Below are 27,847 nucleotides of genomic sequence, written 5' to 3' on the forward strand. Positions count from 1 at the left end.
AACTGAAACAAGTGAAATATTGGAATAATCAGATGAATTAAGATGCTGAGACAATAGATCAGATCAGGACTAGGAATTTATGGATTATAAATACTTTCCCAGATGAAAGTAATGTTAAGACAACTGGAAACACGTAAGGTGATCTAGAAGTTGAAGTATTCTAATTTAGTTTGTGAAATGAGGATAAATTTTATGCGACACTGAACACCAAGACCAATGTCTTGGCTACTCTTAGAATTCTCATTCAAAATTCATTGATTAAAAGAAAAGAATTCAGAATTTGTCTTGGTCAACTTTAACCATATGAATTGTCTCCAGGAAAATAAATTTCCCTATGAGAATATGTAAGGTAGATGAATGATCTGTGAGAAGCACTAAGACTTTTTATACCTTCAAATAAATGTGAGGGCCATTCCCTTTTTAAGGACCCCTAAGGGCATTATTTTGTCCTTGAGTAAGCAAGCCTATTTAAGTTTGCGTAATGCAACAAAAACTAACTCAAACCTTTTTTTTTCCTTCTCATAGAAAACCTGTCCATGTCCTTATGAGATTATGTTCTGAGAAACTCTCTTGGAAAATGTATGCTACTCTACGAGAAATCATCTGATCAAATTTGAAAAGTGAGCCAATCTTGTTTTACATTAGAATTAATGAAAATACATGTATTCTTTTCTATTCTACTTCTACTTCAGATTTATATGTAACTCATAGGGAGAGTGGTAATACATGATCAAGTAAAAATTCCCACACATATATTTTCAGATTTTGCCTTCTTATAGCTAGTTCAAAAGGAATGGCAGAAAATGTGAGCCAATAAAAGTTTCAACTAGTTGTTGGGGAAGGCACACCTAACAGTCATCTCCCAGCCTTTTCCCACCCCCACCCATCCTTTTTCATTGTGAGCAGATGTTTCAATAATTTTCTATCCCATATCAACGGGGAGAGAGTTCAGTCTAATGGAGACACCTGACAGAACCAAGTGTTCCTGAAACCAGGAATAAGCAGTTCCAGTTACTTTTCAAGTCTCTGTGGCAGGACCTTCTCCCTGATTATAAAAACCTTGTCCTTGGGCAGCACAGATTTGTCTCTTCCCTTACTGAAGTAGGGCATAAAGAGCTGCCATCTACCAACCCTGGCCTCTTCAGGATATCAGTCAAGATGGGGTCTCTTCCCTTTCTTTTCTGGATCCTTTATGCTGTGTAGGTTATAAAGCAGTCATTTGCTGAAAATTCCTATTGTGCCTGAGCCTGTGTTCACATAATACACCATATAGCAAAGCACTCCACACTAGTGCCTGGTGTGTGGTTGACAAAACCCAGTTTTACCATTTGAACCTTTTCTAGAAGATAGACTTTTGTTTTGTAATTCACATAGAAAGTCAGTGGGGCTTCCCAGTATTAAAATAACTGAAATATTTAACAATTTTCAGACACAATAGCATCCTGCTCAAAATAACTATGCAGTTCTTGAAAGAGGCTCTCCTTCTTCAAAACATAAAATTAAGCAAAATATTGTACGACTAATATACTACAATAAACAGCTATTCACAAATTACCATAGGAAACAATACCTTGGAGACTGTTTATAATTGTATTTATACACAGGGGAGTAATGGAAAGTAGTAGCAACAACAGAGAATTTTAAGTCAAGGGACCTGAGTTCAGATTCTAGCTCTGATAGATATTACCTGAACAAACTTGGACAACTTCACTTAACTGGATCTTAATTTTTTAATAAGCAGGAGGAAGCTGACAAACAAATACAAATGTAACCATGGATATGTTTAGGATCAAATTAAAGATGGTATTTAAGAAGAAATACTGTAAAGCACCATATAAATTGAGATGTTTGTATGTTTCTTTAGTTAATTTAAGTGGTAAATACTTAAAGTTAATTATAAAAGATGCCACATTTTACATAAGGAAAATATGCCTTCTCATCCTTAATGTTTAACCATATAATTAATTCAAATCTATGTTAGGTAAAATCATATTATCTTGATCAAAAATAAAATGCGCTAGAATTGTTTGCTTCTTACCAAATGAATAATCATTTTAAAAAGCCATTCATGTCTACTATGTTTGTAAATTGGTGAGAAAGAAAGACCATTCAAAACCATTCAGGAATAAAAGATGTATGTTTCTGTTAAGCCTGCCAACACACCAATGTGGAATAATAATCAAAATGAGGAATACAGGGTAAAATAATAGTGCTGAAAGTTTTAAATGATGTAAGGATAATTGTCCCAGTACATAAATATTATTTTCAATCAACAGGGGGTTACTACTATAAGTATATTATGGTTATAAAATGTATTTTCCTAGCGAGAAAGAAATTCACGTCTATATGCAAAGTAGGGCCTAATATCACATGTATGTGATTTAGTAAAAACATAGCTAAAATTTTACATTTTTTTCTGGTGGTCCTCAAGGAGGCCAATTTCTTTAAACTATATAAAATAATTTCATGATCCATATTTGATACTTCATTATATAAAACTCTACTTTGGTTTGTCTCCTGCCATCAATTAGCTTATTATCTAGATACATATGAAAAATAGCTCAATGAAAAGCAAAACACCTAGTTAAACTGTCAGAGTTAAAAATTATTTAAGAGTGAGAGTGCAAGAGAAGAGAGTTTTAAACTAGTTTAATTATAGCTATCTTGGGTCCTGGCTCTTTTTAGAACATTCATGTTTCTGAACTCTCTATCTTCTTGTTTGCAGAAATGCACTAACATCCAACTGTGGGATTCAGAGCATATGTTCACCAAAGGTAAAAAATAAAGCCAACTTGTGTTAACTGTCTATATGACCTTCCACAAGTCTCTGGATCTTTATTTTCATTACCCTTCAAGTGGTAAATATGCTTCATGTAGGATTTTAACTCTGATTCACTGTTTGAGGGTGTGAAGAGCACTATGTTCAGGATTCTAAGATCTTGTCTAAGATAAATATGAAAGAATACCCCTGTTATAAGTACCTGCCAGGGAAATAGTGCTGCAGCACAAATATTTGATATTTGCCAACCAAAATTTCTAAGGTGCATGAGCTCTAGAAATTCCATGGTTTTGTTAATGACTGCTATAGAACTTCAAAGGTAGCCAGAAATCACTACAAGGATGCCCAGGGAAGACTTCTTATAGATAATGGAAATTAAGTTGAAATTGAGAAGAAATAAAAACTGAGAAATGCAGAGAGAGCTAAGAACAATGTTCCAGATAGATTTTAGTGACACAATGTTCACAAGAAGGCTTAAGGAATGCTCAGTGGAAAGTTATTACATTCAAGGGCTGTTGTAGATATTACATTCAAGGGCTGTTGTAGATAATGCTTAAGCCCTCGGGCTCTACAGTCAGTCTTCCTGGTTTTAAATTTTAGCTCTACTGGCTCGGAGACCTGGAGTTTGTCTATGCCTCAATTACCTCATAAGGAAAAAGGAGAAAATAGTAGCACTTATCTCAAAATAAATGGATTAAACATGAAAAGAGCTTACATGAGATAACTTTACTACTAAAAAATTAAAAGCATGTGTATATACAAAGTTTCTTGTATTGGTGAATTTGCAAATTATTAAATGTGTTTTTTTCACTTGCATAGATATAATTTATTTCATGAAAAACTTTTTTCATGAAGAGTGGATAATTGATAACATTGAACAAGTGTAATTTTTTTTTAAAAATCCATGTTAGAAAAGGAATCCTCCTTTCTTGAACTTACCTATCAACAGACCTTTATTTTTAAGATACTGAAGTGTGACAGTTAACAGTACAGGTACTAGAGACAGATACATGTGAGATCCAATCCCAGTTCAATTTCATCATCCTTTCAGCAGTTCTAGCTGCCTAAATTCTCAAATCTCAATTTCAAACATCTCTTTCTATTACCATATCTCCTGTCTTTCAAATCTTTTACTCAGTTGCATATTTTTCCCCACACATATTTTTCTCTTATTTTAACTTCCTTGATTCCTTTCATTGCACTTAACTTACTAGCCTGGTTTCATCTTTTTTTTTTTTCAGAGTAAATTTCATATACCTTTTGTTCTTATATTCTTCTATTGCATCTATCTGGCCAAACTCTATCCTGAGACCAACCCCACTGACCATGTGTTATTTCCAGGAAACTCAGATTGCAAAAACATACCACATATGTTAGTGCCAATACACCTTCTTACTCTCAAATTCAACTGGGTCTTCAGCATGGCCTGTTTCTCTTATATTTTCTTTAACAATCCTCAAATTTCACACCTTCTGTACTCTGCTCAAATGCCTGTATCATTCCCTTACCTCTACCCTTACTTATGGCAGCTGACAATTTTTCATTTCACAAATAAATTAGGTGATATCAAGTAGGATATTACACGGCTTCCATTAAGAGAATTTCCTCCCTTGACTCTACCATTGTCATTTCCATGTATATTATAAGGCCATTACCTTTATCTAGAATGTCCTGAAATAATTTTCCCAGTTTTAAACTTTCGTACTAATCTGTTCTGATGGGTAATCAGAATGTCAGATGGGTAATCTGATTGGTGATCCTGTCAGAACATGCTAACTCTGTGTACATGGTTTCCCTTTTCCCTTTAATAGCCTATATTTTACTTGAGGGCAGGAATTAAGGTCTTATTTATCTTTCTTTCCCTAAGGTTTTGCATAACACCTGCCATGTACTCAAAAAATATTTGTGGAAGGAGGGAATGAATACATGTTGCTTTGTGAAGCTTTTCAATGACCTTATGTCTGAAGAAAGCTAAAAGCTGCGATTATTATTATTAATAAAACAATGTCCTGGTTCTCCTCTTCCTTCAGAATGTTCTCTGTATTCTTGCTACTTAAGTGTAGTCTTCACACCAGCATTGACATTACCTGGAAATTTATTATCAATGTAGAAACACCAGGTCATACCCCAGACTTATTGACTAAGAATCTTCATTTTAAAAAGTTGCCCAGTGATTTATATGCATTGGAAACCATTACTCCAAAATATAAAATATTTAAAAATCAAAATGACAAGAATACCCATCAAACAGGAAGTTTATCTTCAGCTGTGATAGAATTGAATAAGTGAAACCAAAGAGATTCAACAACAAACATTAATTAACCATCTATAATATCAAGGACTATTCATTAATTTGTTCAGTCAACAGATATTTCCAATAACTTACCACGTGCTAGATATGATTCTAGACACTGTGTTAATAATGAGGAATCACAGAGGAGAATAAAATAAAGCCCCAGTCTTCAACAAACACACAATGCAATAGGGTGAAATTTTCTGTTGAAAATCTCTCCGGCTGTTTAAGACTGTTTCAGTGATTCATTCTTAAATTAATTGGTTAAATAGACACTTTTTAAATTGAATATTAATGAATGAAAATGACAGAAAAAGGAGACCTTTTCATAATGCCATGTAAGCATGGATAGGTTGTTTTTGTGGAGAATATTGGATGTAGGACAATCAAAATTGGTCAGTTTAAACTTTGACAAGCATTTGAATGCATCTAAAATGCTGGAGCCATTACTTTTGAGTGTTGTCTCTCACTTACATATATTTATACAATAGAGCAATTCCTGTGCTATTCATGATGAGCTAGAAAAAGAAGATTTTACAATCAAGCAAACCACATCGATCACATTTGTACAGACAGTTTAAAACTGCAATGTCTAATTTGGTAGCCACTAATAGTATGAGAACATTTAGATTTTATTCAAATTAGTTAATATTAATAAAATTGAAATTCAGATCCTTAATTGCACTAGCCACATTTCAAGGGCCCAGTATGGTTTTGTATAAACCCAAATATGGTTTAGTATATTTGCACTATTTAACACTGCAAAAAAGAACAATTCTATCATTGCCAAAAATTCCGTTAGAATATTCTGGCCTGAATCACCTATGGAGGCTTTTGGCAGCAAGAGCTTTCTTTGAAAATAAAATTTGTGGTTAGGTTTGAAATCTGAAAAGTATTGAACATGTTCTACCAAATTTGTCTTGGTACGTCTATAAAAGTAAAGTAAAATACTTCCAAATGTTTTGGCTGAAAATATGCAAAATAAAAGCAAATCATGCAATAAATTGAACTGTTATCAAGGTCTTAGCTATTTCCTTACCACTTATCAACTTGTCCCCTTCTTTTCAAAATTTCATCAAATGTGATGGAATAGGAATGAATAAATAATAAAACTATGAAAGTAATAATTATATAACTTAATTTTATGCAACTATGCATCAATTAATTTATCATAGCAATGATACTCTTTCAAGAATTATTTAAACATGTCTGAGTCTTTCTTTGTCCTTTAATAATGATGATTATTCTTTTTTTCTGTTGAAGGAACCTCTATGTCAATTGTCTTTCTTCCTCCAGCAAAGCAAATACTTAAAGATATCACCTTCAAACTTCATGACTTACAAATTGCGGTGGTTTTTAAATGTATGCATCCCAGAAAATCATGTTCCTAAAGCTTATCCTTTCCTGTGGGAATGAACCTATTGTAAAACTGACTTTTTGGTGATGTTACTTCGGTTAAAACCTGGCCAAATGTGAGTTTTAATCCTCTTACTACATAGTCCTTTATAAACAGGATGTATACAGAGAAAGAGAAAGCCACATAAGCAAGAAGCTGAAAGCAAGGATCCTGAGAAAAGAAGGGAGAGACCAGCAGACACTGGAAAAGAAAAATGGAAATCTAAATGGCAAAAGAGCAGAGGCTCACCTGCAGGCAGTCTTCAGGAAAAAAAACATTGCCTTGATGGTGCTTTGATTTGGATATTTTTCTCAGCCACAAAACTTTAAACCTGTAAGCTAATAAATACCCATTGTTAAAAATCAGCCCATTTTATGGTATCTCTTTGAGCAGCTTAAAAAATAAAACACAAAGTAAACTATAGAATCTTGGCAAAGGAAAAGCAAAGGTCAAGTTGCATAATTGATCACTATTTTGGGAGAGAAGTTTCATAGTCCTTTCCTTAATTTCAGCATATATTCTGCCTTAAATGCTAGAAATTCCATTGTGATCTCTCTAAACAATTTTTTCCTAAAGTGAGATTTTTAACAAATTCTGATGTTTTATTGAGAAATATTAAATGAAGCTAAGCTGGAAACTCCTTTCTAATTGAATGTATCTTTATTTGTGGCCACAATAACAATTATCACTGTAACTTTACAGTGTAAAGTCAATTAAACGGAGCTCCTTTTATTCTTTCCTTTTGAGTAAGAATAGATATCTCTAATTCCTTATATTTCTAACGTTAATGAAATGTCACTATTAACAATTTCTATACCCACATGCTGTTTTTCCACCATAAATGGTCAGTCAGAATTCCTCTAGTAAATTTTAAACCACATGCTTTCTACTTACCTTTTCTGCAAAATGCAGGTAGAATTCTTAAAGCCATTCATTATAGATTTATTACCACTGGCCTCTTTTTTTCTAGACTCTTAAATAGTCATGCTGTCTTCTACTGCATTTTCCAAGAACTCATCACATTTCTTTTATTTGTTTGGCATATTGATCTTAGTTCTGACCTCACTTCCAGGTTCTGCCCTTTTATTATCCAATCTAGCTAGAAGAGAAGGAAGACTGACAACTTTCATTTAACTGTCAGGTCCTTCTGGGGCCCAATAACTGCAGTAAAATGGCTCTACATTGTATTTAACGAACCATGAAGATAGTGAGACTAATAAAAAAAAGTTTTCATGCCCTTAGAGCAAGAGACTAGTCCCATCTTCCATTAAAGTTGTTTAGCAGCCCACAGTAACTGCCAGACATGAGGGAAAAAGGTGAAATGGCAATGTAACTGAGCTAGTCACCTTCCATAGTGAAACATCTGTTCCAAAAATATAGACTGCTCTTTCCTTCTAAGGAACGCATAAGGAAATGTTGAAGCACGTAGTAAAAACAAAGGCACAATTAAACAATATGTGTCTGATTGAATAAGGGAGGAAAGGTAGATTAGGAAGAAATAGGAAAATGACTGGAGCAATTTTACAACAATTAAGTCCATGCAATTGGGTAAGTATAGTATTAAGCAATAAATGAATTTTTTGTTTGGTTTGTATATATAATAAAAATCCTGCATCATTTCTACATTATTTTGGAATCTGACCTCTCTTCCAGGAATTACACTCTCCTTTCTGTGTTTGGACACGTTGGCTATTAGTTGAAAGGAAAGGAAAAAACAATTAGTGCGAGAGCAGTTGGGGTGGTTGAGCTTTTTAAACATGGATATACCCATTTTCCCAAGAAGACTTTCAACATATCAGATTCTCTTTCATTTGTCATGGTTTTATTCCCTTCATCTTAAAGCTACAGTATAGAGTTCAGTGATTTTTCCTGCACAATAAGTGAAAGGAAGACAATACTATACATATTCAGTTACATATGTGTATATGTTTAAATAGGCAAAGAATAAAAAAAATAAGCAGTAACCCTTAAGTAGCCAGAGATCCACAAAAGTTGTCATACTAGCCTATCCTTTTAAATAAATTTCATTATGTGTAGGTTTGATTCTTTTGATTAGGAAATTCAATTACCAGAAGTCATTTGTTAAAATGCTGTTACCTTCAGGAGATATGATGCATTAAGTTAAGCTAGCAGCAAATGAGTACTTTACAGGAATTAAACATAGGAAAAATAAGATATACACTGTGTAGAAAAAAGAGGTACTAGAGAAGAAGAATGGAAGTAAGGTTACCATTGGTTTAGCAGGTAGTTCAGCTCATAATTTACTCCTTAGCTCAGTGCCTTGATGCAGGCACAACCTACAACAACCCAAAACAATGGTGGCTGCCCCAGGTAAAGGAATTTGTTTAGAGCCTGAGGTGATTCCTGGTAATCTAGGCAAGAGTGAAAGTGCTGTAAAATGTACTGTTGGGAAGTCAGCCCTCCCTAAAAAGAGAAATCAATCTTAAAAATTGTCCCCTATCAATAAAATGGGAGAACTGATTTAGTAAATAAGACATCAAAGGTAGGTGTTTTTTTTTTCTTTTTTTTGTAGTCTGTCATAATTTTACCTGGGTCTCACTCTGGAGGTGCGTTCTTTATCTGTGTATTTACTAGTGAGATTATTTAAGAATGTTTTAAAGCACATCTGCATCCTTCAAAATGATAGGAATTCTATCATTAGATAGTGAGCAGAGCTCATAAATACCAACAATCATCAGTTATTAGGTTGAGTAAATGCATTTTAATCAAACTAACCAAATAAACTTAGTTTTTACTTTGTTCTTTATAAAGAAAATATCTGTGAATTACCTGGCTTCAGAATGCTAAAGACAGAAAAAACAAGACTGTGACTTTGCTTAAAAGGAAACATCAATGCTTGTGGCTGCATACATCTATCTGTTTGCATTCTGATTTTACATTAAGGGAACTTTTCCTTGGAGGCTGAGAATAGACAATTGCTTTTTTAAAAAGGAAAAGAAAAATGGAAATTTTGTAGGTTTGTATAGCATATGCCTGACCGTTTAAATATGTATCAGAGATTTTGTGGGCTATGTTGCTTATGACAGAAGTCCATGTTACAAAAGGTGAGCCTGACTGGTGGCTCAATGAACAGGGATTTGACCCAGAATTCATATGTTCATCTAAAAAGGCAATGTGTTTGAAATATCCCATTAGCTCTTGGTTTAAATAATAGAAAATATTTGTTTTATTGGCCTTTAACTACATAAATATAGTCAACGTTATTTGTCCTTTAACATTCTTAACAAGAAAACCATTCCTCTAATTTATACTGAAGCATCCTACAATAGGCTTAGTATATAATCATCTGTTAGTAACACAATAAATAGCTATTATGTATTCATCAGAAGTTATTATTAATCATCAGCTTCTTATAATGGCTATGCTTATGTCTTTCTAACAGCTTTACTCTGTCAATGAAGTTATTGTGGACTGAGCTAAGAATTTCATTAAGTGCCTGTTTTATTTTGATAAGGGACACTTTTATGAAGAACATGCAGACATAAGCATGTAAGCAATATATAATTGCCTTATTATTTCATTGCCATAATTCTGCTTTAGGGTTGCCTTCAGATATCCATCTTTAAAATTAACCACATTGGAGAAGCCTAGGAATTTATTCCTTTTAAAAGTGCATCAAAATATTAATACCATTTAAAATAGAAAATATTCCATGAGAACTTTAATTCTGCCTCCATATGTGTCTCAGGCTTAACCCCTTTCACTTGTGTCCAAGCAATCAAATGGAAAGGAAGGTCATGAATGCTAAACAGGGCATTTTACATGCTGAATTATTAAAGTCAATAAAATAATGAGTTAGGAAGGAATAAGAAGACATGTAGATTATTGGGGTAAATTTGAACCAAAACAAATAATTCCTTCCATTGATTTAAGTCATGCAATTTAGTAATCCTGGAAATGCTGCCTTCCACATGTATTAATCAGCCAAAAGGGTGCTGACGCAAAATACCAGAAATTGGTCGGTTTTTATAAAGGGTATTTATTTGAGGTAGAAGTTTGCAGTCACAAGGCCCTAAAGAGTCCAGCTCAAGGTGCCATAAGAGGTATTTTCTCATCCAAAGTCATTTACCGTGTGCTGACACAAGATGGTGGGTAATGTCTGCGAGGGTTCATTCTTCCTCCTCCTCCCAAGTCCGTGGTCCCAGCTTCTTCCAATCTCAGCTACAGGCTGGGACAAATCTTGTCTCTTTCCTGGGGTTCATTTCTTTCCAGGGTCAGCTACTCTATTCTTTCCATAAGGTCAGCTGTAAACTGTCAGGCAAACAGCTCATCTCTCTTTCTGGGGCTTCTGCCATGTCTAACGGAGCCTTCTCTCTTTCCTCAAGTATCTGCTTCTCCTTGTGCTTACCTCCTGGGCTCCAGGATCAAAACTCTTACTTTTTCTCTGCTAGTCTCCTCCACCAAAGGACCAAGGGAGCAGGGACACAACATCCTACCGATGGGAACCAATCAAAGCCTTAATCACTATTTAATCAAGTAAAAATGAAACCTCTGAATCTAATCCAATTTAATATGCCCAGAGGAACAGACCAGTTCACAAAAATAATCCCATATCTATTTTTTTAATTCATAAACAATCTCAAACTGCTACACCATGTCACAGCATACATAAACCAAGGACCAAATTATTGTATCTACATGGTTAATACATAACTTATGAAGTTTGCTAGACAATGGATCAATCATAGTCTATATCATAGAATACTTCAAAACAAACATTGCATCATAACGAAAGCCTCAGTACTTAATAACTCAAGAAAACCCAGTTTCGTATTTTTTACCACGCTCTTTTAAGGATATTCTGCACACTTACCAATGTGTTATCAAAGACACTGAGGTGTGATAGTCATCTTAATTTGGGTTGTGTCACCTGCATTTTTTTCTTACACATAATGTTAGCAAATAACAAATTTTAGCAATAATTCTTGGATTATGTTCTTATTTCTCATAACATGAATTGCTTCTCACATTATTTTCAAAATTCACATTTTCAAATCACAATTAGGCCCCATGATTAGAGAAAAATATTATGTATTAATAACTTTGATAACAGCAAAGGAAATTTAGAAATGATCCTTTAATAGGAAAACAAATAGAACAGTATAAATTGATAATCTTACCTGTTGTGTTTTTCTAACAGTAAAGCTGTCTAAATATGCTTTTCTAGAAAGAATTTATGATTTGTGATCGTAGAAACACTTTTAAGAGTGTTAAGAATTATTGATTGACTTTGTAAGTAAAAGTGAAAACTAACCTTCAAATATCTGCTAATCAAGCATTATAAGAACTAAATATGCCACAAGTCATTGAAAGTTCTTAAAGTTGAGGCATAGTGTGACCTATTATCCATTTTTCTTAAAGGATCAAAAGATGAGTAACAACATTAATTTTGTTTTCCCCAGGGAAAAAAGTTAAGTGGATGAAAAGAAAATAATAAGCCTGAAAGGTGTTAGCAATATGAAAGGTTATCCCCAGCATAGAGAAATTATTTGATTACAAAGGATTGAACCGATATCAGTACCAAACAGCTGCCCAAAATAATATAGCTCCATTCTCACGGCCATTCAGAGCCCCCTCATGATTTAAGCAGTAAGTATGAAAAATATATATGTATATGACACAGAAGTCCCCATTTCCTATTAATGTGGATACCTCATTACTTAGGAAGATTAGCTTTACTTAATTCAAAATTAATATCTAATAGCATCATTTTAAGGTTTAATGTGTTTGGGCAAACATATACTAGCTTGCAATATAAGACATTCTATGAGATAAATGAGTTCTTGCTGTTACATATCAATATCCAAGCCAACAAACCAGTATTGAGTAAATTTTAGCCCCAAAGAAATCTGAAAAATCTCTTAGCCAGATATGCACAGTGAATAAATCATATTATATTTTCATCAAAGAATTGGGAAATCCTTAACAATGAAGAGCCTTGGTGGTTTATACAGCTCATTAAGAAACAAAGGCCAATGCACCAGTGGGAAGAGCTGACGGTTGTTCAATATGACAGTACAAAGTGTGAATAAGGTGACTTCCAAACAAAGATATGTATCTCCTTTTTACTGGAGGTACAGTCTAATGACACTAGTATCTAAGCATTAAGATATCACTCAGGAAACACTTTCATCATAAAATAATTTAAAATGAAAATGAAAAATATATGATAGCTACTAAAAGATACAGAAAAGTGATTAGAGAGTGCAGTTTTCCTGTTAGTGAACTATTACTTCAGCAATTTTTCAAATTTATAAAAAGGTAGGGTCTAGTGAAATTACTTAGATCATGTAACAGTGAATCTTGAAAGAGTAATTGTTAAGTGTTTCCAAATTGAAAAAAAAGAATGAATATTCCACAGTTGAATAAATTTAGATTAAATTTTACATAATTTTGACATATCTCAGAGCATCACTCCAATATTGCCTGTTAAACATGCTTTTTTTGCACATAATTAGCTGCCTTCAAAATAAAAGATTTACAAAAATGCAAAGACATCCCTTACCAAAGCACATCAATGTATTAATCTCCATGACCATTCCCATGCTTATCCATGTATAAGCATTATTATAATCAGAATCACATATCATTTTATATTACACTTTTTTCATTTTCCAATTAAAGTCTTCTTTTTGTACTGTGTCCTTATATATATTTAACATTTTAAGTATAATATATTATTAAATTGCAAATAGATGAATAGTTATTAACAGTCTAGGAAGCATCCTTAAACCATTTCATTCTCCCTCAGTCATGACTCGTAAATCTATCTCCTAAAGTTTTCCTATTTTCCTACATACTTCTCTCAAATGTGCCTTGTCCTAGTCATCCCAACTCCATCGCTCCTCCTTTAGTATCACATCATCTCTCATCTAAAATATTGCAAGAGATTGTTGTCTGCTTTCTTATCTCCAACTCATTCATTCCCTCAAATTCTTCCCACACTCAGCTACTGGAAAGAACTGCCTATGTCATAGGATTTAAAATGCTATAAATTATAAATCACACTATTCATTATGAAGCACAAGAAAATTAAAAGCATGCTACCAATTAAACTATGATATGATAAGTTCTAGTGCCTAGAATGTTTGCTTATAGTAAGAGAGGGAATTATTTTAAACTTATATAGAAATACATTGTTATCATATTTTACCCTTGTATATAAAAATTTATGCAAAAACAATTGGTTACAGAGTCCCTAAATTGTTTTCATATTTACAGTTCTACTCTTCATTCATGCAGAACAATTATTTTGAGATTCATCCATGTGTTGTATATCAAGACTTTCTTTCTAAGTAGCATTCAGTTTATGGTGACACCACAATTTTTTCATTCATCCGGAGTTGTTAGACAGTTGGGTTATTTCCAGTTAGGGGAATTTTTATTACACACAAAATTGCTGTAAAAATCTATGTAGAAGCCTTTTTTTATAGAAATAGGCTTTCATTTCTTTTGAATTTGTCCTTCAACCTACAAGCAGAATGAATCATAAGGTCTTAAGGAACTGCCAAATTGTATTCAAAGTGGCTACACTGTTTCAAATTTCCACCAGCAGTGAATAAGAGTCATGGTTGGGAAACGGACTTTGGCCCAGTGGTTAGGGCGTCCGTCTACCACATGGGAGGTCCATGGTTCAAACCCCGGGCCTCCTTGACCCGTGTGGAGCTGGCCATGCGCAGTGCTGATGCGCGCAAGGAGTGCCGTGCCACGCAAGGGTGTCCCCGCGTGGGGGAGCCCCACGCGCAAGGAGTGCGCCCGTGAGGAAAGCCGCCCAGCGTGAAAAGAAAGAGCAGCCTGCCCAGGAATGGCGCCGCCCACACTTCCCGTGCTGCTGACAACAACAGAAGTGGACAAAGAAACAAGACGCAGCAAATAGACACCAAGAACAGACAACCAGGGGAGGGGGGGAAATTAAATAAATAAATAAATCTTTAAAAAAAAAAAAAAAAAAAAGAGTCATGGTTGCTCCCCGTCCTCACCAATAGTCGGTATGATCAGTCTTCTTAATTTTATCTGTTCCAATAGGTGACTATAATATTTGGTCCATCCCATATGCATGTCTTCTTTTATGCAGTGTCTATTCAAATCTTTTACCCATTTTTAATTGCCTTTTTGTTTTCTTAAGTTTTGAATTCTTTATATATTCTGGATAAAATTCCATTATCAAATACATAACTTGCAAGAATTTCTCCATGTCTGTGGTATGTCTATTCACACTGTTAAAAGTGTTTTCAAGGGCATTAATCTTTAAACAAGTTCAATTTTTTAATGGATCCCATGCTTTTGGTGTCATATATGAGAAATATTTGTTCAACTCAAGGTCACAAAGACTTTCCTTTATGTTTTCTTGTGTAAATTACATAGTTCATAGCTGAGTTTAATTTTAGGTCTATGATTCATATTGAATAAATTTTATAAGTGGTACAAGGTATGGATCTAATTTCTTTTTTTTTTTTGGTACTAATATGTTTTTTTTCCAAAACCAATTCATCCATATATATGAGTCTGTTTCCGTACTCTCTGTCTTATTCCACTGATCTATTTATCTATCTTCACTCCAATAGTACACTTTCTTGATTACTGTAGTTTTATAATAAATGCTAGAGAGGCAGTGTAATCCTCCAAATTTGCTGTTCTTTGTCAATATAATTGTTTGGTTATGCCCTATTCTTTGCATTCCCATTTGACTTTTAGAATTATCATGTCAATTTCTACACAAAAACTTCCTGGTGTTTTGATTTGAAAGATCAATTTTTGATAATTGTCATTTTCATGATATTGATTCTTTCAAGCCATGAAAATAGTACAGTTTTCCATTTATTTGTCTTCCTTAATTTTACTTAGCAACGCTTTGTTATTTTCAATGTATTTGAGTCTTTCATATATTTTGTTAAATTTCTCCCAAAGTAGTATATTTGATGCTATTTTAAAAGTTTTTTATTTTAATTTCAGTTTGTTACCAGTCTGTAGATTATAATCGATTTTTTCATATTAATCCTGTGTCCTGTAATCTTGCTAAACTCACTTATTAGTGAAAGTAATCAATATCAAGTTAACATATAGCTAATATAATTTAAGCATTTTATAAAATACAAAAACAAAAATCAATTTGTAACTCTACAGACACTGAAAGAATAATAAGAGAATATAATGAATACTTTACATCTATAAATTCAACAACTTAGGATATATGGTCAAATTCTTTCAAAGATACAGCTGCCAAGTCCAATCAAGAAGAAATAGATAACATTAATAAGCCTATGTCTATTAAAGCAATTGATTTTGTAGTTAAAAACCTTGCCACAAAGCAAATTTCAGGCCTGGATAGCTATCAATTTTTTCTCTCTCCCTTCCTTTGTTCATTTCATTAGTAAATTAAAATAATTTATTGTGACTTGTTTAATCTGAATTTTTTGATGTCAAGCATTTGTTTTTACAAGTGAAATAAATTAAAATTGAGAGATGCATACTATCTTAGGAAATTATCTGTTAAACTTAACTTCCATATTTAAACCAAAATAGCATTCACTCAAATAATGATGAAACTAGCACATAGAACTAGGTTTCCAAGTTATTGCCAAGATTATTCTTTTTTAATAATCTTAACTTTGATATATAATGAAATAATTTTACTTACCTTCGAAGAAAAAGTTCTTAAAAGCTGAGGTAGTTAAAATTAATAAAAATGTTTGTATTTCATCAGCTTGGAATTCTAAATACATTATTTTCACAAAGACTCTAAATTCATTACCTGAATTAAAACATGATAGTTGTTTTGCTTTACGAATACTTTGTCAGTCTTTTTCTGGTCAAGCCCAGAAAAGAGTTTAGAATTATTTAAGCATTTTGGGTAGGAATTCGGCATTTTAAGGCCATTAACTTAGGAAGATTTATCAGATATAATTAAACAAAATAAGTTCTTTGGAAGAAAGTCTGGAATCATATGCAAAGATTAAACATAAATATGAATAATGATATAATAATGTAACTATTTTTGAAAATAATGGAGAGGTAGAAATTAGAGTCAAGAAAAAAGTATATATATAATTATTATATATTTATAAATATATAAATTTGTAACTGAAATTATAAAAGATAAAATTAGTAGATTAATGCTTAATTTTGGATGTTGGTGTCAGCCAAAAACTAGAGAAGATAGGGATAGTTCTGGTTAATAAAAGATTACTTCAATTCCCTATGTACTCATTTTTTAAATTAAATAGTGTAACATTCATAACTTTATTTCACAAATGTTTATGTGCTCTGGGCTAGAAATTCAAAATTAATAAAATGCCCAAGTAAAAGAAGTCAACAGATAAAACAATGTTTCTAAAAATATCAATTTGAAGGTATAGAATTTGAAAATAAGAAGAAAGCTACAAGCCAAATGATAGTAGAATAAAGATGAGGAGAGTTTCAATAAAATAATGAAACTCAGAAGACAAAACAGTAAAAATAGAAATAGAAAAAAGGGAATCATTTTTTTGGCAAATTTGAGGCTCCACAACTTACTGGTGTAACCACTCTAAGCCTGAATAAATAAAGTGGAAATAATGAAGCTGCTTTGAGATTTAAACCGGTATCCCAATAAAGTGTTTAATAATCTCCAGAAAACAAACTCTCAGAAACTATTAGATTATTTTGTCATGGATTAATTTCCAATAATTAGTTAGGAAAGCATCATTAGATTTTATCACTTTTTTAACTATTTAAAATTTTTAAATACTCAAAAATTGTTTTCGTAATTAGTGACATTACTGAACATTCAGATGTTTTATAGGAAATTGTATAGACACTAATATCTTAAACAGTGTATCATAGGACTGTGGCAAAGGTTGGTTATTATACAGAATAAAGCACTCAGCAACTAATAATATGAAATTAGATGACTGCCATGGTTTCACCATCTCAATAATAATAAAAATATGGAGAAATCAAAATCAGCAAGTCAAAAATTCATCCTGAAGTATTTTTGTGAGATGGCATTAGTGTTAAAATCTTGGTTTTGTGAACAAACTACCTTTGGGCATGTTACTAAATCTTTTGTGCTTCAGTTTTTCCTTCTGTAAGATTTTGAAAATGATAATTTTCTTGTAAAATTGTTAGTAATGGATGAATTCACACATGTAGAGAACAAAGATTGCATGGCATACAATAAGTTTTCAAAACCAGAAAGCTTCAACTATTGCTTGTTGTGTACACTGCATTTTTCCTAACATACATTTTGCTTTAACATTTTCCATTATGACTCTAAAGGGAATTAATTATCAGACTAAAAATAAAAATTGAACTTCTCTCTCATGTTTCACACATATTCTTTCCAATTTTGGAACTATACAAAAACATTCTTTTCAATACCTCCTCCTTAACTCCATCCACAATGACTCAGTAGCTTAGACATATTCATTATTTTTCTCACCATTGAGATATAGTTCCTCTCCCAATCATGGAGATTGTTTTCTGTTGATCCACACTATCGAAATTTTATTTCCAAATACTTAAAAAGAAACCCAGCTGAACGAAATTAATGCCTAATTGAGAGTTGCACTGAAGTTTCTATATTTCCTATTACTTGAAAAAACACCCATCAATCATTCTCCCTATTGTTTCCATTTAAAAAGAAAAAAAGAGACAGAAATAAAGGAAGCAGTCACCATATATTTAAATTGTATTCAATTATATGTTATTTGACAAATGCCAACAGGTTAAAATTTAAGGATTGTGTGCCAGCTTTCTTTACTGTTGAGATTTGCAATTTTTAACTGATAGGCATGACACAGCCAATGTGTATGCCCTTCCTTAAAACAGAAGACAGAGTTCATTCAGAACAATCATAAGATGGTGACATGGCAGAGTTTAATATAATCTCTGTATTTTCACATTGTGTTCGTCTTGGTCATTTATCATAGTCTCTCTTTTGTTGTGGTTCTGTTATTTTTTTTTTACCTATTGATATTAATTAATGAAATAATTGCTAAATTACTTCATCTTTATTTATCCTGAAAGCATACCATAGCATCTACTGCTGTTATTGTTTGGTAAATATTTGTTGAATGAAGGAAGAAGTAGTATGCTCATACTTGTACAGGCTGATGGTTTACCCACTATACTATGTATTCCTTGATGGCAGAGACTTCATATTTTATTTCTATATCCCTGGCACCTCACAGACTATTTGAATCACAGCAGGTATGAAATGAACATCTTTTTGCAAAATAAGTAAATATTTTCATATGAATGAAATACCATATGTTTTGAAAGTAATCATGTAATACAAAGTTCAGTAGTTAGATTGGGTAGAATTTAAAGACAATTTTAAGTGCCACATAATAAAAGCTTATAAATTTATAATTGTAGGTACTGATTCATAGTCCAGTGATGCTCCTTAATGGATATATCAGGACAATATCACTTCACTCTTATAAGCCTACATTTTCTCCATGAAAATGAAGAGTAAAATGTTTTGCCACTGATTTAAGGTATATAATGCAAGAAGTTATTGCTAATCTGGCACTATAACTGAGCCTTCAGCAAGACATTCCATCACTCCATCAATCCAACTACTTTGGGGAATGCGACATGTGATAAGATCAGTGAACACTCTGGGCATGAATCTCTTAATCTACTGCCATTCCTGTAAGGTATGTCCTCTAATCAGATGCTATGTGTTACATAAAATGTAACAAATGGAACATTCTCTAAATTGATTAAATTGTATGTTTTATTAATATGTATCAATAATATTATTTGTTTAAAAAATAGCTGGTGTTGATTAAAGTGCTTCAGGCTATTCTTATAAGTACAAAGTGCTGTTCCAACAAAATGAAAAAGGTATAAAATAATCAACATTTTTCAGGTAGTTTCCTATACTCCTTGAGAATAATACAATTTGGGGACTCTTAAGTTTCTGCTTTTGGCAGATAAGACACTCAGCTCAGCCTCATTGAGGGAAAGTCTTTATTGTCAGGTCCATGCACAATTTCCACCATGGCCATTTTGTCCATGAGTTGATTAGGCACTCTGTATGACTTGGGAAAGAGTTACACATGTATCCATAGGATGGATCATCTTGTCTACCCAATTACTAAGAGTTTATATCAAAGTGAATTGTTTGTAGTGGAAACTTAGAAGGAACATTAATATCTTCACACTATATGCCCATTCTGAAAGATCCATTCATACATATTTCTGTTCCCCAGATCTCTTTGGTGAATATTCCTATCTTTTTTTCCCACATCTTGTGGGGTTTTGGAAACCAACCAACTCTTTATCCACTCTTTGTAAATCATTATTGATACATACTTCAAGTTATCTCTCTTTCCATAGGAAATGAATAAGAAAGATTTCCCTTCCAGGGCTTTTGCTGAGTACAGCTATAAGCAATGGCAGGTTACTTCCAGCCAATAGCAATTCATCTTGGAGATCAAACATTAAATAGACTCACACTTTTTTCTTACTCCATAAACCGGTCATGGAACATCCCCAAGAGGTCATATCTGAAGTCAAGGGAGAAGCAGTGAACCAGTATGTGTAAGTACCATGGGTGTCTAAGCCATATGTTCATACAATTTTTTGTGCCTTCCAAGAACTATGTGGTCAAGTCTAATATGTACCATTTTTACAAAAGGCTGCTGCTGTGCACATCCAATTTTATGGTTCAGTAGATTGCATCACCCTCAATTCATGAAGTGCAATACAAGTTGCATAGTCTTGGTGTCTAATGAACAGGTGTTCACTCTGCTAACACCAAATAACAAGGCATGAGCTACTTTACAAATGTAGAATGGTCACAGTAGAAGAGCGTATGACTTTATTCTAAAACTACAGGAACTTGTAGTGTTATCTTTATATGAAGGCTTTCCAGAATTCCATACAGCCTCTCTGTCTACCACATTGGGTCTAGGAGGTAATATGAGTCAAGTAGCTGGGCAATCTGAAAGTGAAGCATAGTTTTTTCTTGCTTTGAAAGCAATTCAGTGCTTAGCTCTGTAGGTAAATCTGTGCATGAATCATAGCAGCATCCCCAAATGTATTACAGAGTGTCTTCAAAATCTGAGGCACACCAAGTTTGTGCCTCTTCATTTGTGCCAAGAATGCAAGGTATATCAAACACATTTCACATTTTAAAGTAGATGCCCCTACCTATGTCTAGATAACTGAGCAATTTGAAACCTTACCTCTAGTGCAGTGTCCCAAGGCACCTAGCGTTCTTCCTACTTTCTGCACACCATGTCTTATTAGCATAATTCAATGAATGTAGTAGGCAAAAAGGATATTCTTTCTACAAGAAACCAAGGTGCTTAAGATCTCTCTAGACTATAATATGACAGAAAGAAGGGGCTTTTACGTAATTCTGAGATAAGACTGTTTTCTCTGCTATAAAGGCAGATTAATTCAGATTAGCTATTCAGATGGGAATGGGAAGAAAATTCATTATTCTGGGTCAGCAATTTGGATGCTAGATAACAGGATATGTTCATTTTCTCCTATAAAAGTACTACATATGGCGGAGGCACTGTGATTGGCATCACCATCCAACTGTATTTCAGATAATCTTCAGTCATTCTCTGTGACTTAACTGACTATTCATGGGCCACACTAGAAAGAAAATGCGAATGTGATAGGAATAACAACATCTGCATTTTTTTAATTCTTTAATTTTTTTCTACTGACTTCTGTAATTTTTGCTGGGAATTGAGCATTACTATTTTAGCAGTGGTAAGGGTGGCAGTGGTTATTTCAGGGACTTTTCACTTGGCCCTTCATACAATAACAGTTCTCATACTGGTCAGGGATCTCATGTGGTTTTCTGACAGTTATTACCACTCTATATACTGAAACTAGAGATATAACCATAGGGTTAGTCTGTGGCCCTACTGTAAGGTTGATTTGAATCACAAAATCATTGATCACCTGACTCAGTAAATCTTTTAGCTGATCAGAGGAACACAGTGGCTTATCAGTGCTCCAGTGAATATCAATTGTGAGTCAATTCTGGAAGATTTGAGTACTGTGACTACTACACTTTGCCCAGTATAAAGTTACTCTGGTAAATGACCAGAGGCCCATTTAGGGAAGGCCCAAGGGACTATTCCCAGGAGTTACCTGTGGCCAAGATAGATTGGTTTGCATTTTGTTGTATTTGAATTGCATGTATGAAGACGGGTATATGTTGATGTTGTACAACAATGGGATGGATTTTAATGGACATAAGTTGACCCCAAATCATTTTGTCACTTGTTACCTGTATTGATAGTTTTGCAGAATGTAAATCTCATCATTCTTAAGTGGACTCTATCAAACCTAATTGTCTGGTTCCCTTGCTGCTAGGATGTATTCAACTCATTATTGTTTAGCAATTAGTTGCCTCTGACTTTGATTCAGAACTGAGCTATATGGGGAAACAGGCACACAATCAGTTATTCATTTTTCTTGTGCTGATTGTGGCAGTGAAATCTTGTTCTGAAATCTGTAGCTGGTGTAGCAGCTCCTGAATTAGTAGGGTCTAAACTTTAGCAGGAGTGGTATACTTCTGTCACTAGCAGTAGTGGCAGGCTGTGGCATCCTCCTATCTTGAATCTTCCTCATTGTCATAGTGGCAGTAGCCCCCAAGAAGGGCAAATGCTTTAATGTAGCTAAGAATCATCGCTGGAAGCTCAATCTAGAATCCATTTCTTCAGCCCTAAAAATGATCTGCGTATCATTGAATAATGTTATTTTTTTCCATCTTAAATTAATGGAATAGATTTTGTTAACTCTAAGTAAAAACAATATAGTAGTTGTTTTTCCATCACTACATGTTCATTTGTCTATAGACTGACTGTGACAAAACAGTGATATTGTTTGCCACATGGTCTAAAGCCATGTTAGATTGCATTAATATTTGTCAAGCTGAATTCTACAATAAATGCCAAGTTGGTGAAAGAAAAGGAGCCAAAGTACACTATTGTAGAAAAGTTAAGATATGAAGAGATTTATCTTAAGTAGAATTGGATGGATTTGAACACTGTTTTAAAATACTTGAAGAGGTGATACAAGGAATAGATTTATTTTATATTTTATATGGCTCTGATAGACAAAGAAGAACCAGTAAGGAATCCAGTACACTATGAGTCAATCAAGGGCAGAAATAATTTATTACTCCTTATTCTATCTAATCATAGTATTTTATTAGTAATTCAATAGAGTATGCCTTCAAAAGTATAATTGAATTAATGAATTAATGAGGGAGGAAAATTTTTAATTTTAAGGTAAGGGATCTTACATTAATTTTAACTGTTTGAGACAGATGGTTCTTCCCAGAGAATTGTCCCTTTCACTACACATTTTCTAGTAGAGACATACTAATCATTTATTGGAGATATAGAACTGATGCCAACACTTGTTGAAATGTATATTAGGTGATACATAAGCACCTAGTAGTCCAGATTACCAATCTCATGATTCCCTACTTCAAAAATATTCGGGATTGCTAGGATGAATTGTTGGGGAAATCCTGCATTGAACAAACACTACATGTTAATAGCCCTGCTATCTTGTTCAAAATCCAGAATAGGAGTATCTCTGGCTATCTATTTTCTCCCTTTTTTTTTCCCCCTTCCATTGTCATCTTTCTACCAATGTATATTTTCTGTACCCACACACAACTTCAAATTGATCCTCCAAATTTGTCAGTGAATACTTTCCATTTCCTTGACTAAAATGAAACTAATTTTCTATTTAAAAACTCTTTCATTAATGAATAGCACCATCTGCTCGGTTTCCTAAATGAAAATTCTGAGTCTTTTAACTCCTTCATTTCTATTGCTTTCACATTAATCACTAACTCTTAATTATGTCCCCTTCCAAATATCTCTATCTCTCACACATATCTCTCTAAACCCTTAGGAATATTCCTAGTTCAATGCGCTACCATTTCTCACCTTAATTTTAATACAGGAGCATTGGAAGATATTTCACTATAACTAGTCTTACATCTTCCTAATCAGTTCTGCATATTAAAAGCAGAATCTTTCCAAAGTCCAAATCTGATCATTTTAGTTTTCTCCCTCTAAAATGATTCACTATGTACTTTAACCTACCAATGTGACTCTGGTCATATTTTGATTCACTATTATTATACCTATTGTGGTGGTTTGAGTTTTTTGTGGACCCCATAAAATCCTGTTCTTAAACATAATTCATTCCTGTGCATGTAAACTTAATGAATGAGGGAAATTTTGTTTAAATTTCTTCAGTTAAGGGCCTTGGATTAGATTGCAAGAACCTCGATAGGTCTTATTAAACTTACTAAAGTACTTTACATATGGAAGAACAAAATGCCACAGACACAGAAAAACCTATAGAGACAGAGCTGAGACAGAAGGCCCTGGGGACCATAAGCAGAAAAGTGAGAAGAAAAGCAAGTATACATTTATAGCATTTGTTATACTAACCTTTGTATTTAGCATTTCTGGTTCTTTTCATTTACTCCTATGAGCTTGAGTAACTATCTGGCATATAATTTATTTATTCCAATACAGGTTTGCTTGCACACATCTATTTTTGCCATTATTCTCAAAAAACACTTCTGTAGGTTATAGTTGCAACAATGCAATTGCAACAATGCAATTATATACATATTGTTTTATGCAATTGCTTTTTAAATCAGTTAAGAAAAGGAAGATGAAATATGTGTTTATGCTATTCTTTATAATTCCATAATTATTTTGACCAGTGTTCTTTTTTTATTCATGTGGATTCAAATATATTCTGTGGTTATTTCCATACAGTCTGAAGAACTTCTTCAGAATTTCTTGTAAAGCAGATGTATTATAAATTAGTTCTCTCAGTTTTTGTTTATACAGGAATGTCTTAATCTCACCTTCACTTTTGAAAGATAGGTTTACTGGATATTAGGTTCTGGTTTGGCCTTTTCCTTTTTTTTTTTTCAGTCATATCATTGCTTCCTGGACTCTATTGTTTCTGATGAGAAGGCAGTTTTCAATTTTACTGGAGTTCTCATACATGATGGATCATTTTTCTTTTGCTGCTGTCAAGATTTTCTCTGTCTATGAGAATTGAATAATGTCTCCTACAAAAGCATGTCTATGAGAATTGAATAATGTCTCCTACAAAAGCATGTTCACGTCCCCAAACCTGGTCCTGTGAATGTGAATCTATTTGTAAATAGAATCTTTAAAGATGTTATTAAGGTGTGCTCAAACTGAATGAGGGTGGAGCTTAAACCAATTTCCTTATAAGTAAAGGAAATTGAAGATGGAAAGAGAAGTAATAGGTAGAAGAAACAGGAAGTCAATGGAACTTGGAAGAGAAAGGAGAGGATATCACTGTGTGATAGAAAAGACATGGAAACCCTTGATCAAAGCAGTCAGCCCCAGAACAACCTAGTCTTCAGGGAAAAAGCATCACTTTGATTGTGGACTTCTAGCTGCAAAACCATGAGCCAATTCATTTCCGTTGTTTGAAACAATCTTCTACATGGTTTTTGTTTTAGCAAGTTGGAAAATAATATGAGTTTCAATGTTTTTACTATGATGTGTCTGTGAGTAGATCTCTTTGTATTTAACCTACTTGGAGTTTGTTATGATTCTTAGAAGTGCAGAGAAATGTTTGGTATCAGATTCATAATGTTTTCTGTCATTATTTCTTTGAAATTTTTTGCTCCTTTCTCCTCTCCTCTCCTGTGGACATCCTTATTATGCATATGTTGGTGTCAAAATGGTGTCCCACATTATTCTGGGCTCTGTTGATTTTCCTTCATTTGTTCTGTCTCTCTGTTGTTTGTATGACATAATCTCCATTTTCAAGTTTGTTGATTCTTTTGCCAGTTCATATCCACTGTTTGGTCCCTCTGGTGGATTTTTCATTTCACTTATTGAACTTTTCAACTCCAGAATTTCTATTTGGTTCTTTTATACTTTCTCTGTCTTTATTCATATTCTCTTCTTCATAAGACATTGACATCATACCTTCCTTTACTTCTTTAAGCATGGTTTCCCTTCATTCTTTGAACATATTTATAATGGCTCTTTTGAAATCTTCTCTGTAAAGTCTGACATCTGGAACTTCTCACAGGCTATATATTTTACCTGTTTTTGTGCTTTCGTGAATCATCATTCCATGTGCATTATCATGTCTTACAATTTTTCTCATAAACTGGTAATATATCATAGTAACTCTGGATACTGATCCTCCTCCAAAGTTATTGTTGTTTGCTTTTTTTTTTGTTTAGTAACTTAGTTGTATTCTTTTGAAGTCTAATCCATTCTTCAGAGTGAAGGTTCCAAAGCCATTTCTCAGAGGTACTGCCTTAATCCTGTACACAATGACCCTGAGAAAACAGTGGTTTTAGCAGTTCTCTCCTTGACTGTCACTTTCCCTGATTGCTATGTTTGGTTTTCTGTCTCTATTGGAATCACACCTAATTGTTAGGCTCCACTAATTGTCAACTCATGGCTCAATTGCTTCTAACAATGCCCTTGGGCATATATTAATCTTTTGTAATTTTTTTGGAGTATTTGCAATACTTTGAAATATTTTTTTAGTCCAGTCTTTGATATTTGTTCTTATCACATGAGAGTTTTTTTTAACTGACTTTCCCCTATTTCACTCTGGTAAACTTGTTGCCATAAAGTATAGTTTGTTTCTCTCATGGAGCTATAATAGTTCTTTTAATTTCTTACCACTGAAATAGCCATTGTTTTTGAAAATGTCCTTGGGCTTTGAACTCCAAATCTTTGAAGTTCTTTCTTCTTTTTGCCTGCCTTTATTGCTAGGGCAAAATTTCTGCATCATTGCTCCAATCCAGGGTGTGGAGGAAGCAATAGCCCGCATCTCTGATTGTGACATCTCTGTTTCACAAGAAGGGTATTGGGAAAGTACAGAAGTCTTTGGCCTTTCTGGTTTGCCTACCTTTTCACCAAACCATCATCATACTAATGAAATGGACAAAGGCAATTGGGAAATTTGTTCTAACAATATTTTGCCTAATATTTTGACCTACATTGCCTTGGGTAGAGTTTCTGCTTAAAGTGTGGTGGCTGGATTAAGAAGGCTGTCCCCAACCTCTTGATTACACTTACCTGGGATTTAGTCTCTGCAACACTCTGTGGTGTGGATGACAAGTGCTTGCAGCCTGTCCCTCCTAGAGTAATACTGCAGCTGAGAAATGTGGGAGAGGGATCTCCATCTGTTCAACCACACCCAACTGGATTAGATTACTCATCACACTAGTTAGGGATAGTCAGCAAATTACCAAATGCCTCTTTCTCACTTTGATTACTGAAATCTGGTAGATTTTCTTGAATAAACTCTTCTTCATTTGCCTTATGCCATTAGGACAATTTCCAGAGACTTTAAATGGTAGTTTTTCTAAAAAAAATAATTTCCCAAGTTGTGAATTTCTCCACTGGTAATCTGTGCACAGAGCTACTCATGCCACTATTCATATTTTGAAAATAAACCAACCTTGAATTCCTGGTGTAAACCACCTTAGTTCATGATGTATTATCCTTTTTTATATAATATTGGATTCAATTTGCTAAAATTATATTCAGAATTTTTGCATCCAGTTTCATAAGGAATATTTATCTCTATTTTTATTTTCTTGTAATGTCTTTGTAAGGTTATTTAGCAGGGCAATGCTGGATTGAAAGAGTAAGTCCAGACGTATTTCCATATTTTCAAATTTATGCCAAAGTTTGTGTGGATTTCCTACTGTTTCTTCTGTGAATTCACAAATGAAGCTTTTGGGAACCACAATTTTCTCTGTGGAAATGTTCAGAACTACAATCTCTTTTATAGATACAAGGATATTTAGGTTATTTGCTTCTTCTAGGGTAACCTTTGGTGATTCGTGTCTTTCATAGCATTTGTTCATTAATCAGTGTTGACAAATTTATTAGTATACATTTATTAGTATAAATTTGTGCCTAATATTCCCTTTGTATCATTCTAATAACTGTAGAATATGTAGTTATATCACCACTATTATTCCTCATATTGATAATTTTGTGTCTTCTTCCTTCTTTTACTTAGTCATTCTGGCTAGCTTTATCAACTTTATTGATCTTTTAAATGAACTAACTTGGTTTCATGAATATTCTCTATTTGTTCTCATTTTGTTTTATTTGCTTTCAATATCATCTTTATTATTTCCATTTTTCTATTTACTTGATTTGCTTTTCTCTGTCCAGTTTTTTAGGTGAACCTGAGGTCATTGGTATGAAAGGTTTTCCTAAAATACATACTAATTTTATATAAAATTTCACTTATGTTTATCTTGTATTGTATCACACAAATTTTGATATGTGATGCTTTCATTTTAATTATTTGTAAAACATTCTCTAATTTACAT

Source organism: Dasypus novemcinctus, chromosome 9 (genome assembly GCF_030445035.2).
Source record: "Dasypus novemcinctus isolate mDasNov1 chromosome 9, mDasNov1.1.hap2, whole genome shotgun sequence".
NCBI classification, from domain to species: Eukaryota; Metazoa; Chordata; class Mammalia; order Cingulata; family Dasypodidae; genus Dasypus; species Dasypus novemcinctus.